This window comes from Stenella coeruleoalba, assembly GCF_951394435.1.
Source record: "Stenella coeruleoalba genome assembly, chromosome: 4".
NCBI lineage: Eukaryota > Metazoa > Chordata > Mammalia > Artiodactyla > Delphinidae > Stenella > Stenella coeruleoalba.
This window is the reverse complement of record NC_137149.1, coordinates 70013165-70032012: the sequence shown is the minus strand read 5'-3', so window position 1 is coordinate 70032012 and position 18848 is coordinate 70013165. Positions and strand designations below refer to the sequence as shown.

Genomic DNA, 18848 nt, shown 5'->3' with positions numbered 1-18848 from the left:
AGGTGACTTCTATCAAACATTTACAGAAGAGCTAACACCCATCCTTCTCAAACTCTTCCAAAAAACTACACATGAAGGAACACTCCTGAACTCATTCTATCAGGCCACCATCACCCTGATACCAAAACCAGAGAAAGATACTACAAAAAAAGAAAATTACAGACCAATATCACTGATGGATATAGATGCAAAATTCCTCAACAAAATACTAGCAAACAGAATCCAACAACACATTAAAAGGATCATACACCAAGATCAAGTGGGATTTATCCCAGGGATGCAAGGATTCTTCAATATACGCAAATCAATCAATGTGATACACCATTTTAACAAATTGAAGAATAAAAACCATATGATCATCTCAATAGATGAAGAAAAAGCTTTTCACAAAATTCAACACCCATTTATGATAAAAACTCTCCAGAAAGTGGGCATAGAGGGAACCTACCTCAATGTAATAAAGGCCATATATGACAAACCCACAGCAAACATCATTCTCAATGGTGAAAAACTGAAAGAATTTCCTCTAAGATCAGGAACAAGACAAGGATGTCCACTCTCACCACTATTATTCAACATAGTTTTGGAAGTCCTAGCCATGGCAATCAGAGAAGAAAAAGAAATAAAAGGAATAAAAATTGGAAAAGAAGAAGTAAAACTGTCACTGTTTGCAGATGACATGATACTATACTAAAGATGTCAACAGAAAACTACTAGAGCTAATCAATGAATTTGGTAAAGTTGCAGGATACAAAATTAATGCACATATATCTCTTGCATTCCTATACACTAATGATGAAAAATCTGAAAGATAAATTAAGGAAACACTCCCATTTACCATTGCAACAAAAAGAATAAAACACCTAGGAATAAACCTACCTAGGGAGACAAAAGACCTGTATGCAGAAAACTATAAGACACTGATGAAAGAAATTAAAGATGATACCAACAAATGGTAGAACCAACACTGTGAAAATGACTGTACTACCCAAAGCAACCTACAGATTCAATGCAATTCCTATCAAATTATCAATGGCATATTTTATAGAACTAGAACAAAAAATCTTAAAATTTGTATGGAGACACAAAAGACCCCGAATAGCCAAAGCAGTGTTGAGGGAAAAAAACGGAGCTGGAGCAATAAGACTCCCTGACTTCAGACTATACTACAAAGCTACAGTAATCAAGACAATATGGTACTGGCACAAAAACAGAAACACAGATCAGTGGAACAAGATAGAACAAGACAGAAAGCCCAGAGATAAACCCACACACCTATGGTCAACTAATCTATGACAAAGGAGCCAAGGATATACAATGGAGAAAAGACAGTCTCTTCAATAAGTGGTGCTGGGAAAACTGGACAGCTACATGTAAAAGAATGAAATTAGAACACTCCCTAACACCATACACAAAAATAAACTCAAAATGGATTAAAGACCTAAATGTAAGGCAAGACACTACAGAACTCTTAGAGGAAAACATAGGAAGATCACTCTTTGACATAAATCACAGCAAGGTCTTTTTTGATCCACCTCCTAGAGTAATGGAAATAAAAACAAAAATAAACAAATGGGACCTAATGAAACTTAAAAGATTTTGCACAGCAAAGGAAACCATAAACAAGACAAAAAGACAACCCTCAGAATGGGAGAAAATATTTGCAAATGAAGCAATTGACAAAGGATTAATCTCCAAAATTTACAAGCAGCTCATGCAGCTCAATATTAAAAAAACAAACAACCCAATCCAAAAATGGGCAGAAGACCTAAATAGACTTTTCTCCAAAGAAGACATACATATGGCCAAGAAGCACATGAAAAGCTGCTCAACATCACTAATTATTAGAGAAATGAAAATCAAAACTACACTGAGGTATCACCTCACACCAGTTAGAATGGGCATCATCAGAAAATCTACAAAGAACAAATGCTGGAGAGGGTGTGGAGGAAAGGGAACCTTTTTGCACTGTTGGTGGGAATGTAAATTGATACAGCCTCTATGGAGAACAGTATGGAGTTTCCTTAAAAAACTAAAAATAGAATTACCATATGATCCAGCAATCCCACTACTGGGCATATACCCACAGAAAACCGTAATTCAAAAAGACACATGCTCCCCAATGTTCACTGCAGCACTATTTACAATAGCCAGGTCTTGGAAGCAACTTAAATGCCCATTGACAGACGAATGGATAAAGAAGATGTGGTACATATATACAAGGGAATATTACTCAGCCATAAAAAGGAACGAAATTGGGTCATTTGTTGAGACATGGATGGAACTAGAGACTGTCATACAGAGTAAATTAAGTCAGAAAGAGAAAAACAAATATCGTATATTAACACATATATGTGGAACCTAGAAAAGTGGTACAGATGAACTGGTTTGTAGGGCAGAAATTCAGACACAGATGTAGAGAACAAACGTATGGACACCAAGGCAGGTAAGCGGCAGGGGGGCGGGTGGTGGGATGAATTGGGAGATTGAGATTGACATGTATACACTGATGTGTATAAAACTGATGACTAATAAGAACCTGCTGTCTAAAAAAATAAATAAAACAAAATTCAAACAAACAAACAAAAAGATAAGGTTAGTAACTTAAATAGAACATTCAGAATTTTAAAGCTGGAAAAAAAACTCTTAGGTATCCAACTAAATATTTTATAAACAAGAAAACTGAGATTCAGGACATTGACTTACCCAATATTACACATCAAATCAGTGGCAGCTCATTAAAAATAAACCAGCTTATTCTCTCCGCTACCATTTTATTACTTACATACATATATAGGCTTTCATTAATTTCTAAATTATGTCATGATTTATGAATGTGTCATAAATTAGTTAAATCAATTTGAATACAAGATTTTATTCCTGCTAAAATTTTATATTATAGTATCCTTAGACCTTAAAAGAACCAAGATTTATTCAGATTTATATTTATCTGAAAATTTTCTCAGCTAATTTTTAGGATCTGCCCTATTGTTTCAGTTTCATCCAAGAAGACCCATAATCACTCACAATGGCCTACTCTTTACAGTGATACTTTATGAAAGCAACACAAGGAATTATTCATTTCGGGGGTTTAAATATTTACAAGAAGAGCATACTTGAGAAATAAGCATGAACAGAAACTGAAAAACTGCAAATAAATAGAAAAAAATATATTTTCAACTTCATTAGTAACCAATCTAAGAAAAGCAGTTAGTAATTTTTTCCTTGAGTGTAGCAAGGAGTTTCTTTATTCATGGTGTTCAATGAAGCCAAGTTTTCATATAGTGCTGGGGACGTCTAACCTGCTTTTAATTTTCTGGAGCCAAAAGGTAGTAAGTCTTAAAGATGTTCATTCTTTTTGGCCCTGAGTAGAAAGCTGATCAATTCAGCACTGGAAAACACACTAACCCAAATGTCCAGATAAATTGTTAAATCGTGGTATATCTAAATGGAAATATACTACAGCTATTAAAATGATGTTTAAATAAATTTGATAAGCAAGAAAATTTTTAAAGTTTTTAAGGTGTTTGGTTTTTTTTTTTTTGGCCATCCCCTGCAGCTTGCAGGATCCCAGTTCCCTGACCAGGGATTGAACCTGGGGCCCTGGCAGTGAGAGTGCAGAGTGAAAACCACTGGACTACTGGGGAATTCCCTATAAGGTTTTAAACCATGATTTAGACCTGTATATAAGTATGATCTCAAACAGAATATATGTGTGTGTGTGTATCTATTTATATATATAAATTTGGAATTAAATATTTTTTTAAAACTCTAACACTGGTTATTTTGAGGCAATATATTAGTAGATGATTTTAAAGTATCATTTGTAACTGTCTCTTTTTTATTTTTATTTTTTTTACCATGAACATATGTATTTAGTTTATAATTAGAAGACAGATCTTTATTTAATCAAAAACTATTCCAAAACTCTAATCACACAAAACCTATCCAAATTCATTTAATCGTGAAGCCTATGCTTATGGTGGAGAAAAGCATAGACAGAAGTTAATGTATTGCTTCTAAATGTAGGGAAAAGATGCAATCCTTTAAGTTTTTGTTTTAAGAACAGCCTTAAAAAGTGCAAAACAAGCATGCTGCCTCAACACTGAAAAAGAACATTCACATCCAAGTCCACAAGCAGCATGTGTATGTACCACTAAAAATTCTCCATATTATATCAGAGAAAACAAGAAGAACATAACTGAGTATATAAACTTCATTGTAAAGGCAATGTATATATGTGTCCTTGCCAAAAAGTTTTGAATGTAATTAAAAATGTTGCAAAGCCAAGTAAAGCATTCAGGTCTCTTTTGGACAAAAGACAATTACTAAAAATATCTAACAGATATGGCGGGTTAAGTTTTTAAGAGAGAGCTTACTTAAATGGCTACATGGTTTTAGGAGATTTTCTTCTTAATGAAATTTAGGTTTGAAACAGAATTTAAATGATATTCTGCAAAAGAAAGTTCAGATAATTGTTACAGTAAAATAGTTTATACTTATGTAGAGGATATATGTTTCTAGATATCAAAGTAATCTCAAAAACAAGTCTGTTATGCTTCTCACATATCTCCTTCATTGCTCTTTATTTTAGAAATTAAAGTCAGTGGGGGAAAAAACACAGTTGTAGATCAGGTTTTAATTCCTACTTAAGAAACTATTTCGAGATTCTTTCTGTTGATTCCTAATATCTCCATGACATGACCAATCTACAATATTATGAAGTGACCATGTTCAACATCACATGGGCCTGATAGGGTAAAGAAAGCTGACAATCAAAATTTCCAGCAATAAGTGAGAGAATCTGACCTGACTGAATCTAAAGTGCATTAAAAGAATACAGCCTATGTTGAATACAGATGCAGTATGGAAACACTTTTATGCTGGAACTCTATATAGAATTAATTGATAACAATTTTAATGCTCACAGTAGGAAACAATATTATTCCCCACCTCTACAAAGACACTCAGGGAAAACTTGATTTCCTAGACACAAACTCTCTACTGAGAGTCATAAGAATTCACATCTGCTTCTTTTAACCATTCTCCAAAAATATACCCAAGATCAAAGGATGGGAAAAAACATTCCCCCTTTCTCCCCTTATGAAAAAACGTTCATTTTAATTATGTTTTGGGAAGGGAATTTGTTGCCAGGAAGTAAATAATAACATAAAACCAGCCAACACAAATCTTTAAGTATTGATATTAAACACTGTCTTTTTGGACTGTTTTGTAAGTTTTCTGTCTTAAATTACTGGTTATTGAAGCCAGTTCAGTGGTATCACAGAGCTATTTGAAATGCTATACAGAAAAGTCAATGGAATCATCTTTTCTAGAGGCCTTTTAAAGTAGACCAGCCAGGTCTTCCCTGGTGGCACAGTGGTTAAGAATCCACCTGCCAATGCAGGGGACGCAGGTTCAAGCCCTGGTTCAGGAATTTCCCACATGCCGCAGGCAACTAAGCCCGTGTGCCACAACTACTGAGCCTGCGCTCTAGAACCTGTGAGCCACAACTACTGAGTCCACCTGCCTAGAGGCCATGCCCTGCAACGAGAGAAACCACCACAATGAGAAGCCCGCGCACCGCAACAAAGAGTAGCACCCCTGCTCACCACAACTAGGGAAAAGCCTGCGTGCGGCAACAAAGATCCAATGCAGACAAAAAAAAAAAAAAAAAAAAAACACTATTCACTAAGTAAAATAAAATCAAGTAGACCAGCCAAAGCAATTTTGAGAAAAAAGAACAAAAGCTGGAGGCATCATGATCCTTGACTTCAGACTATACTACAAAGCAGCAGCAATCAAAAGAGTATGGACTGGCCCAAAAACAGACACATAGATCAGTGGAACAGAATAAAGAGCCCAGAAATAACCCCACACACATATGGTCAATTAATCTGTGACAAAGGAGGCAAGAATATACAACGTAGAAAAGACAGTCCCTTCAATAAGTGGTGCTGGGATAACTGGACAGCTACACATAAAAGAATAAAATTAGAACATTTTCACACACCATATAAAAAATAAACTCAAGGGGCTTCCCTGGTGGTGCAGTGGTTGAGAGTCCGCCTGCCGATGCAGGGGACACGGGTTTGTGCCCCAGTCCGGGAAGATCCCACATGCCGCGGAGCGGCTGGGCCCGTGAGCCACGGCCAATGAGCCTGCGCGTCCGGAGCCTGTGCTCCGCAACGGGAGAGGCCACAGTAGTGAGAGGACCGCGTACGGCAAAAAAAAAAAAAAAAACTCAAAATGGATCAAAGTCCTAAACGATATTTATTTGGATCTGTCTCCTAAGGCAAAGGAAACAAAAGCAAAAATAAACAAATGGGACCTAACTAAACTTAAAAGCTTTTGCACAGCAAAGGAAACCATCAACAAAATGAGAAGACAACACACTGAATGCGAGAAAATATTTACAAATGATATGACCAATAAGCAGTCAATATCTAAAATATATAAACAGCTCATACAGCTCAATATAAAGGAAAAAACCAATCCAATCAAAAATGGGCAGAAGGCTTGAACAGACATTTTCTGAAGAAGACGAGATTGCTAACAGGCATGTGAAAAGATACTCAACATCGCTAATCAAAGAAATGCAAATTAAAACCACAATAAGGTATCACCTCACACCTGTTAGGATGGCTATCGCCAAAAAGTCTACAAATAACAAATGTTGGCAAGGATGTGGAGAAAAAGCAACCCTAGTACACTGTTGGTGGGAATGTAAATTCATGCAGCCACTATGAAAACAGGATGGAGGTTCCTCAAAAAAGCACCATATGATCCAGCAATTCCACTCCTGGGTATACATCTAAAGAAAATGAAAACACTAATTCAAAAAGATACATGCACCCCAATGTTCATAGCAGCATTATTTATAATAGCCAAAATATGGAAGCAACCTAAGTGTCCATCAACAGATGAATTGATAAAGATGTGGTATATATATAAACACACACACACACAATGGAATACTACTCAGCCATAAAAAATAATGAAATTCTGTTATTTGCAACAACATGGATGGACCTACAGGGTATTAAGCTATTAGGTCAGGCAGAGGAAGACAAATTCTGTATGTTATCACTTATATGTAGAATCCAAGAAATAAAAAAGGAATGAATATAACAAAATACAAAGAGACTCACAGATATAGAGAACAAATTAGTGGTTACCAGTGGAGAGAGGGAAGGGAAAGGGGCAAGATAGGGGTAGGGGATTAGGAAGTACAAATTACTATGTATAAAATAAATAAGCTACAAGGATATACTGTACAGCACAGAGAATATAGCCAATATATTATAACAACTTTAAATGGAGTATAATCTATAAAAATATAGAATCACTATGTTATACATCTGAAACTAATACAATATTTTAAATCAATTGTATTTCAATTAAAAACTAAAATAACAAAAGAATAAGACAGAAGGAAAACAAAGAAAGAAAATAGACCAGGCACTTGCCTGCCAAACAGTGAATATGGGCTGCTCTTCTAGGATCTTAAGCCTAAACCTGTGTCCTCAGACTACCACAGGTCAGAGTCATCTGGAGAGCTTGTGAAAACACAGATTCCACCTGCTACACACACGCTCTCACCCCAATTTGATTCAATCAGTCTGCAGTGGGGCCTGTGATTTTGCAGTTCTAATAAATTGGAGTGATGCTGATGCTCCTGGGGACCAGACTTTGAAAACCATTGACCTAGGCAATTCAAATTTGCTCTAAGGAGACTTATTTTTTTGTACTTTGAAAACCATTGACCTAGGCAATTCAAATTTGCTCTAAGGAGACTTATTTTTTTGTACTTTGAAAACCATTGACCTAGGCAATTCAAATTTGCTCTAAGGAGACTTATTTTTTTGTACTTTGAAAACCATTGACCTAGGCAATTCAAATTTGCTCTAAAGAGACTTTTTGTACTTTTTTTTTTTTTTTTTTTTTGCAGTACGCGGGCCTCTCACTGCTGTGGCCTCTCCCATCGCGGAGCACAGGCTCCGGACGCGCAGGCCCAGCGGCCATGGCTCACGGGCCCAGCCACTCCGCGGCACGTGGCATCCTCCCGGACCAGGGCACGAACCCGTGTTCCCTGCATCGGCAGGCGGACTCTCAACCACTGCGCCACCAGGGAAGCCCTGTACTTTTTTTAAAATTTATTTTTTATTGAAGTATAGTTGATTTACAATATTGTGTTAGTTTCAGGTGTACAGCAAAGTGATTTAATCATATATACATACACACATCCATTTTTAAAATTATTTTCTATTATAGGTTATTACAAGATATTGCATATCGTTCCCTGTGCTATACAGTAAATTCTTGTTTATCTATTTTATATTAGTAGTGTGTATCTGTTAATCCCATACTCCTAATTTATCCCTCCCCCCACTCCTTCCCCTTTGGTAACTATAAGTTTGTTTTCTATGTCTGTGAGTCTGTTTTGACGGGACTTATTTTTAATTTCAAAGTATATTTTCTCCATGAAAAAGTATATCTTTTCCATTACTATTAAATATCATTTTAATGCAACTATTCATTTATATCCCAATGATGCCTATATTATTGTTTTAAAATAATAGTGAAACTACTTTTTTATACACAAAAAATAGGGCAATTATTTTCTGGATTAGTCACCACAGAAATTTGTAAAAAGCAAAAGAAAATAAAATGCTTAAAAGACTAAGGGATAAAAAAAGAAAAAAGAAATTGGGAAGTGGAGTTATTTGTAGCTAAAGTGGAAAGAATTTAGGCACTGAAAGATGGTATATACTCATAAAACTAAATAGACTACATCAAATGTTTTCCAAAGGCCTCTTGCAGATCATTAACCTGAGCTATGAAATATAAACCAAATAAACAAAAAGGCTAAAATTTTTAAGTATGTGGCATTACTGGATAAATGATGAAGACAGGCATTATTTTAGTTGAACTATTAAATAATATTTCTGTATAATGAATGAGAGGTTTCATTAATTTCTAAAAACTATTTAAAGATTCAATTCTGGAAGCATTTGGGTCACTTAAAATATGATATAAATATTCCATACAAAAGTATTATTTCACTGTGGATAAAAATTACTTCAGCACATTACCTAAAGTAACAAAAGCATAGATTATATGTCAATTACTTAAACTGTCTCAACACATATACACTTAACCCTTGAACAACATGGGTTTGAACTGTGTAGGTCAACTTGTACGCTGACCTTTTTTTCAATAAATACAGTACTACACCATCCATGGTTGGTTGAACCACAGAACGGAGGATATGAGGGCCAACTACGGGACCTGAGCATCTGTGGATTTTGGTATCCATGGTGGGTTCTGGAACCAACCCCCCCACAGATAAGGAGGGATGACTGTATTTAAATTGTCACCAAGGCTTCCAAGTATTACTAAGTATAGTATACAAACAGCAACAAGAGACAGATGAAAGCTACAAATGATATTAAAAAGAAGTGGATAGTGTTCACTGGAATTATAAATTGGATTCATGATAAGTGGTCAGTTCCAATAATTACTAGATGCTCTCCACCCTCCAAAACATATCCATTTTTAATTAGAAGTGATATTATAATCAGCTGTTTTCAAAACAACAAATGCATCTGCAGTCAGTAGAAAGAACACAAGCTCTAAAATGTTCACATGATACTGATGCTCAGTCAGATTCACAGTCAGCCACCTACCACAAGCTCTTTGCCTTTCTGAGCCTCAGTTTCCACATCTGTAAAGTGGAAATAACGTCACATACCTCACAAAGTTTTGTAAGGAGGTTTATAAAATCAAAGTATCAGCACTGTGCCTAGCACACTGGAAGTGCTCAACAACTTCATTCTTTCAGCTAATGCTTGTTGAGCTCCTACTATATGCCACACATTGTAACAGATAACAGAGATAAATCAAGGAACAAAATAGAAAAAAACCTCTGCCTTCTAAAGGAGCTTACTTTCTAGTGTTCGTTTCCTTTACCTTGTCTTAGGCACAGTGCTTTTTCTTTGAGAATGAACAAACATGCCCAGAGCAGGTCAAAATACTCAATTCACAAAAAAAGATAACACTAGGGTAATCGTGTAGCACATACATTTAGGGAAATAGAACATCCTATGAGAATGCATGACACGAGGTTGGAAGACAGAAAGGGAGAAGAGAGTAGGCTTCCCAAAAGAGAGAATTTTAAGTGAGTCTTGGGAAATGTTGAGAATCTGACAGAAGAGATTTGTAGATTTTAGAAAAGGAAATATTATGAATAAAGGCAAGGAGGCTAGAAACCCCTATAACCCAGTGTTATGTAACACTGAGTAGTTCAACATGGCTGGAGATTCAAATACGAATTAAGAAAGGATGGGAAATTAAGAAGGAAATCTAGTCATAATAAGTCTTTACCTACTAAGATGAAGAATTTATATTTAGATTAAAGGAAATGGGAAGTCAAAGATATTTGAGAAGGTGTGACATGATGTGGACATTTAAAGGATTTCTTTGCAAGAGGCATAAAAGACAGATTGGAATGGGGGAGAAAAGGCAGGGAGACTAGATTGGAAAAACTGAGTAATGTGCTTCAGAGCACAGTTTACCAGTGAGCTAACAAGGAGTGGAATTAGAGATTCCAAAGGTATCTCTGAGTGCACCTCGATGACACAGCAACACCAAAAGCTGGAGAGGGCAACACTGCAACAACCTGGCATGAGCCACGCTCTCATTTCCCCCACTTGGCTCTAACCCTCCTGTACTGGTTCTACTCCTGTCCTCTGCTCATTTCCAACACTGCATTCTTAATACAACATACCTTATCCACACATTCCTATCATCACCCCACCCATCCTGACCATGACCCAAATCAAGCAGGCAAAAAATGTGACAAATTGGGCAGTAAGGACCACCAGACCTCATCTTTTGCACTAGCCTGGCTCAAAATGAAATGTGATAATTTGGGAGACGAAAGTCAGTTTAGGACTCACAGTAAGAATTACTTTTCAAAATTCCCTTGCCTTATCGAAAGCATTCCTTTTTTCTCTCAGTTCTTGGTTTATGAATCTTAAAAGTATAATAATGCTTCAGATTTAGGTATCAGGAATCTGATGGATGGTAGAGGAGGAAGATCCTGAGCTCACCTCCTCCCACAGACACACCAAAAGAACAACTCTCTCTGGGAATGACCTGAAGACTAGCAGAACAGCTCTTCTATAATTAAGGCTATTAAACAAACAAATGAACAAACCACACACACATTGAGACAGAGATGAGGGCAGAGGTGTGGTCTATTCAGGACCCACACCGCTGGTGGGCAACCCACAAGCAAAAGGGGATATTACAAACTCAGAAGTCCTCCCTAAGGAGTGAGGGGTTCGAGACCCACATTGGGCACCCCAACCTTGGGCACCAGCACCACGAAGACGAGTTCCCTTAACTGGTTTAGAAAACCAGCAAGGCTATGACCAAGAGAGCTGGAGGGCTGTAGGAAACCAAGACTCTGCCCTTAAAGGGCACGTGCACACACTTACTCAACCAGAAAAAGGCACTCCAAAGAAGATAACTACAGGCCAATATCCCTGATGAACATAGATGTAAAAATCCTCAAAAAAATATTAGCAAACTGAATCCAACAATACATTGAAAAGATTATACAGATCATACAGCATAATCAAGTGAGATTTATTCCTGGGATGATTTGATCCACAAAATCAATGTGATATACCTACAATAACAAAATGAAGGATACAAATCACATGATCATCTCAATAGACACAGAAGAAGTTGACAAAATTCAAAATCTGTTCATGATAAAAACTCTCATCAAAGTGAGTACAGAGGGAACATACCTCAACATAATAAAAGCCATTTATGAAAGACCCACAGCTAACATCATATTCAATAGTGAAAAGCTGTGAGCTTTTCTTCTACAATCAGGAACAAGACAAGTATGCCCACTCTCCCACTTTTATTCAGCATAGTACTGGAAGTCCTAGGCTCAACAATCAGACAAGAAAAAGAAATAAAAGGCATCTAACTGGGAGAGAAGTAGTAAAACTGTCACTAATTGCAGATGACATGATACTATATACAGAAAATTCTAACTCCACCAAAAAAACTATTAGAATAAATGAATTGAGTAAAGTTGCAGGATAAAAAATTAATATACAGAAATCCATTGCATTTCTATACAGTAATAATGAACTGTCAATCCCATTTATAATCACATCAAAAAGAATAAAATACCTAGGACTAACGCTAACCAAGAAAGTGAAAACCTCTACTCTGAAAACTAAAAGATGTTGATAAAAGAATTTGAAGTTTACACAAATAAATGGAAAGATATATTGTGTTCATGGATCAGCATAATTAATATTGTTAAAATGTCCATACTACTCAAAGCAATCTACATATTCAATGTAATCTCTATCAATATATCCATGGCATTTTTTTTCACAGAACTAGAATAATCCTGTAATTTGTATTAAGCTACAAAAGACCCTGACTAGCCTAAACAATCTTGAGAAAAAAGAACAAAGCTGCAGGCATTATGCTCCTTGAGTTCAGACTATACTTACTACAAAGCTACAGTAATCAAAACAGTATGGTACTGGTACAAAAACAGACACACAGATCAATGCAACAAAATAGAGAGCCCAGAAATAACCCCACACACATCTGCTCAATTAATCCATCACAAAGGAGGCATGAATATACAATGGGGAAAAGACAGCCTCTTCAATAAGTTGTGTTAGGAAACCTGGACAGCTACATATAAAAGAATGAAAATAGATGATTTTCTCACACCATATACAAAAATAAACTTGAAAAACGAATGAAAAAATTGAACGAAAGACCTGAAACCAAAAAACTCCTAGAAAAAAACATAGGCAGTACCCTCCTTGACATCAGTCAGCAATATTTGTTTTAATGTGTATTTTATTTATTTCTTTTTTGGCTGCACCATGTGGTATGCAAGATCTTAGCTCTCCAACCAGGGAGTGAACCCCTGCCCCCTGCAGTGGGAGTGCAGAGTCTTAACCACTGGACTGCCAGGGATGTCCCATTAGCAGTATTGTTTTGGATATGTCTCCTCAGGCAAGAGCAGCAAAAGCAAAAATAAATATATGGGACCACATCAAATGAAAAAGCTATTGCACAGTAAAAGAAACCATCAACAAAAGGAAAAGACAACCTACTGAATGGGAAAAGATATTTCCCAGAATATCTCAGAAGAACTCATACAACTCAATATCAAAAAAACCAACCTGACTGAAAATGGGCAGAGAATCTGAATAGGCATTTTTCAAAGAAGACATACAGATGATCAAGCATTTGAAAAGATGCTCAACATCACTATTATCAGAGAAATGCAAATCAAAACCACAATGAGATACTACCTCACACCTGTCAGAGAGGCTATCATCAAAAAGATAATAACAAGTACTAGTGAATATGTATAGAAAAGGGAACACTTGTGCACTGTTGATTGAAATGTAAATTGGCACTGCTACTATGGAAAACAGTATGGAGTTTTCTCAAAAATTAAAACTAGAACTACCATACGATTTGGCAATTCCACTTCTGCATCTTTATCCCCCCAAATTAAAACACTAATTCACAAAGATACATGCACCTCAATGGTCACTGAAGCATTATTTACAACAGCCAAGATATGAAAGCAACCTAAGTGTTCTTCAATAGATGAATTAAAAAAATGTGGTATATATGTACAATGGAAGATTACTCAGCCATAAAAAAAATAATGAAATCTTGTCATTTGTGACAACAGGGATGGACCTAGAGGGTATTATGCTTAGTAAAATAAGTCAGATAGAAAAAGACAAATACTGTATATTTTCACTTATATGTGAAATCTAGTAAATCAACGAACAAATATAACAAAGCAGAAACAGACTCACAGATATAGAGAACAAACTAGTGGTTGCCGGAGGTGAGGGAGGAATGGATGAACCAGGTGAAGAGGATTAAGAGGTGCAAACTACCAGTTATAAAATAAATGTCACAGGGATATAATGTACGGCACAGGGAATACAGTCAATGATATTGTAATAATTTCGTATGGTGCATAATGTATAAAAATATTGAATCACTATTTTGTACACCTGAAACTAATATGGTATTGTAAGTAAACTATACTTCTATAAATTTTTTCTTAAAATGATTCAGGCATTTTTCTAACCTGGCAGTTAGACATGTTAATTTGTTGGCTGAAGGACATCACAGATTAGTAGAGAGAATCTTTGTCATGAAAGCATCTGAGAATACCTGTCTATGAAAGACTTTAGTGAAGAAGAAAGGATAATTAAGATTTTTACTAGAACCTTCTATATATTATTATAGTCTGTAAGGGGAATGAGAATGCTTAAACATAGTGCTAAGTAATTATGAGTACTATAAACTGAAGAAAGACTTCACAATGTTTTTGGATAATTTAAAACTAATTTTCACCTTATAACCAAGATACTAAGATTTTTTTATTATTTATCCTACATAAAGAGTTGAAATTTTGTGAGTTCGTTTTGTAATGGAAATGCAGCTGTACTCATCTTCTTCATTCAGAATGGCCTTAAATGGAATAAGTAACTTTTAGCAAAACAAATTAAGGAGTATTTAATTAAGGCTTATCAGCATGAGACCCTTGCAGATGTGATCAACAGGAAATGAAAAGGAATAAAGCTCAAATCAGTCAAACACTGGTTATTTCAGAAAACAGCTGGGGGCGGAAGAGTGAATGTGACTAGAATAAGTTTTATCTTTTGATTTCCCTTATAATCCAAATATTGTCACCAGCAAATATAATTCAGAAACAATGAAACCTGACATGGAATTACACACAATGAGACTGTGGAGGCTTTGAGTAAAAGAGGGGAAAGATAATATTGTCTATGTGCTCTTCATTCTATGACAAATTGCTTCATTAGGATAGCAACTTTTTTCCCTGATAACTACAATATATTCACTGTAGAAATTGTAGAAACTAAAGATGAATACCATGCAAAAAAACAGAAATCATCTATAATCCCACTACCCAATAAGTACTATTAACATCTGGTTTATTCTCCACAAATAGTTTCTACGCATAGATTGAATTTTTTTCAGAAGTAGGATATTATTTTGTAACTTACTTTCATTTTTTTCATGAACATTTTTCCGTATCATTAGTCTTCCCAACAACCTCACACATTTTGATTTGCTTTCCATGTTTGTTAATTGTGATGTGTGAAAATAGAGTAACTTATTGCTATACTGTGTATTCTCTGATTAGGAGGTTAGTATACCCTCTCCCCTAAACCTTAGAAAAGTCTTTTTTTTTTCCTTTGTGAATTGCCCACTTATGTCTATTTTTCTTTCGAGATCATTTTTATAGAGGTGTTCATCTAGCTCTCACTGCTTTTTATAATATCTTTTATTGGGTATACTGGCATTTATAGTATAAAGCTTACAATCTGTCTTTTAATTTTGGTTATATTTCTTGGCAATATTTTTCAAAATGGCATTTTTGTGATTATAAAAATAGTTGCTGTAGAATATTTGAGAATATCAAGAAAAATAAAAAGCTGTAACTCTACCACCTTAAAATCTATTTTTTTCTATGTGCTATATTAGTGGATTTACCCGTTGATACAAACAGGAACTTGTATGCAAATGGAAAGCGACACAGTCTTGTTCAGTGTTTGTTAATTTAGAACAATGCCTGATATATATATATATATATATATATATATAGTAAGAGCTTACTGAGTAAATAATATATTTATTTCAAAGTTGCATTTTACACATTCAAGATAACAGTATTAAATCTTGCTCTTTTCACTTAATACATTACAAGGACCTTTCTAAATCATGAAATTTTTTCAAAAATATTTAGGAAACTGAATTTTATCAAAGCAGATATATAATACTTTAATTTGTCTAAATATTTTTCTATTGGGGGCTTTATTGTTTCTAAGTTTTCCATATTACAGATAACACTAATGAACATATTTATAAATCCTCATATGGAATTCAGATGATTTCCATAGGATATATTTCTAGACCTAGGATTATTGAGTCAAACTCTACAAACATTTGCAGGTTTTAATACATATTCCCATAGTACTACCTCTAACAGTTGCGTGAGTGTACCCTTCATTGAGCAGCATAAAAGATTCCATTAAGGCCACACTCATTTATGAAACTAGTCCCACTATAACTTCGTACTCTAACAGTGATACTAGTTTTGTGAAAAGTATTGTTTCTATGACTAAGATGGTTTTTGAAATGAAATAAATCCATCCACAGTAGTAATGTCCATCTAAATTATTTGAGGCAAGCTCAAACAAATGAGTTTATTTGGGAATAGCAGAGGAATTGAAATTCACGACACGTGAACTATAGCAAGCGACAGGTGAGTCCATTGAGGGTTTGGAATAGGCTGTGTTGATGGGCAGGGCATGTAAAGAGGGGAGAGTTCAATGAGAGCCTGTTAAAGTCAAAACAAATTGAGACCTGCTTTGAAAATTCCCTGAGCAGACAAAACCAGTCTAGTCATACAAGCAAAACTCAATTCAGCTCATTTTTTGAGACCAACCCGACCTGGATCATTTCTTCATTTCTTGCTCTGGAAACCATAAGACAAAACTTTCCAAGACTGATAACGAGGCAACCTCTGATTAATGTCCTAACATTTAAGAAAATTCCAATTTATCAATTTCTGTAAATCAGGCATTTATGGGAAATCGGTCTCTCAGTCTTTAAGTTTTGTTTTCCTAAAGGCACATGCGGGAGACTTTCCATTCTATCCATTTTAGATTGAAATTCTTTCACAGTAGGAAGGGGAAAATGTTTTAAGAGAATACACTCATAACAAACCTCTTCCAGGTGATAAGGAAAGTTGCTCAGCTGCTAATGCTTTGGGTTTCGAGAATCCCCAAATGATCTTGTTTGTAGCATGTTCTTTGCTTTTCCCTCATTAAAAAGACTACTTTCAACTAGATCAGACAATAAGACCTGTAATGAAGGCTTGAATATGTGGACATTTTTACCCCTTAATTTTTAAATTCTAAGTACATTCATCTAACAGGTGAGTCATCTCTGTTCTATTACAAATTATAATCAAATCCTGAGCATTTCCTCCATTTTACTGATATCAAAATAAATGATATCCTATTCAAATTCTATTTAGTCACTAAGCAATCGTAGTGAATAAGTATTCAGTTCTTGCTATGCAAAGGTCAAACAGTCCTGACATCCTGTTTTAGACTGCTTAGATTCTCCATCTTTTTCATACAATTTAACACGTTAAATTGGCAGTTACACTGTTACTTTTTAAAACTTTCTAAAACTTTTTGAATGTTGGAGAGTTGTTTTTAACATATATAGTATGATCTCCTTTTGATAAAAACAAACTATCTCAATGTAGGTATGCATTTGTAAAGGGAATAGAAGAGTCCAGAAAGAGCAGACATTACCTTTTGGGGTAGATTGGAGTGAGGGCTTGCACCTGGACACTGAATGAGTTTACTGTTACAATGACCATGTATTACATATTGGCTCTAAACAAGTCACCAAATATCTTTTTATGATGGTACTCCTCACAGAAATGTGACCTAGCCTAATTTTAAAATAATTATCTCCTCTGGAGTCACTTTTCTGATACAGTAACATTGGCGGATAAGGAGCCCCCATCCTTGTGGGTCATCTTTCAAGGTTGATCTAGAGTCAGAGGCTTGCTCTCAGACTATGGAATTGTTTTTCCTTGGAAAGAACTAACGTGAAAAGAAGCAAGAAGAATCTTCGGCCTTATTTAGATAACATTCTAAATACCCGAGTTAACATACCCCTATGATTAAGAGTAGTTTAAATACATCATTTCTGAAGGCACAGGAAGCCCGACCCTCCAGAATGGAGGTTTCACTAACCAGCCAGATGTCTCTCTGCTGTATAAAGTATAATTACTTATTTTATAATGTAAGATAAAGGGTGCCCTAAACAACAATTAAGTTCTGCAAAGTTAGTGTTTGCGGGCAAGAACGCGGGCTTTTTGGTAGCGCTCCTGTAAAAACTATTTCTGACCAAGCTCCAACACAAACACCTTTTTCTTCCTAAGGGATCAACCCGTGGTTTATTTACTGCGTTAAAATTTCAACCCCCATTCTTTCCATTACCTTTGAGACAGAGTCCAAATTGCTTTAACCTGTTCGATTTCACAAAGAGATGACAAAGGGTGTGTGTGCATAATTTATCTTTTCACAAAACCCAGCATTCAGAATAGATAAAATAATCCCTCTCCTGAAATCAAGAAACTGAAAACGGTGTAAGATTCTCTCTCTTTTTTTAAGTTCAACAAAAGCCCTAAACTCCAGTTTTGAGGCACTTCATCCAACCTGAACACAATTATTGGGGGAGGGAGAGGAGAGAGAGAGAGACAGAGAGAGTAAAGAAACAGAGAGGAAAAGAGCGCGGGTAGTGAAACGGAAGGCAGGGAAACGGTCCAAGAGGCTCGCTGGTTCACCCTTACCAATTCCTCTCTGGGCACACATCACAGCATGATGATCACAAGTCCCAAGATGCAAGAGAAGAACCAAGCACAAATCCGGAGAGTGTAGGCGGGTTATGCTTCTATGCCAGCCATTTGACTCTGAAGGAAAAAAAAAAAAAATCACTTCTCAGACAACTCCCAAGCTCAGCTGCCGGAGCCGGAGCCCCGCCTGGGCAGAGCTGGCAACCCCTCCTCACTCTGTTCCTTCCCGCGTCCCTTCTACCCCTGCTCGCCTGTCCGCCGGGATGCAGAGCGGCCGGAGCTCCCGAGAAAGGCCAATCGCTCGCCGCCCCACCTCTCGTGACGTCAGGGGTAGGGGGCGGGGCTGGCC

At 36.0% G+C, this 18848-nt stretch overlaps 1 protein-coding gene across 3 annotated transcripts in view; it reads right to left on the bottom strand.

Annotated features, from left to right (window-relative positions):
• Positions 1 to 18726, bottom strand: part of ATP10D (ATPase phospholipid transporting 10D (putative)) — a 114923-nt gene extending 96197 nt beyond the window's left edge. For all 3 annotated transcript variants that reach the window (XM_079920064.1, XM_079920063.1, XM_079920066.1), the window contains exon 1: positions 18497 to 18726. The gene's annotated coding sequence lies outside the window, so the exon portion shown is untranslated. The remainder of the gene's footprint in view (positions 1 to 18496) is intronic.
• Between the last annotated feature and the right edge of the window lie 122 nt (positions 18727 to 18848).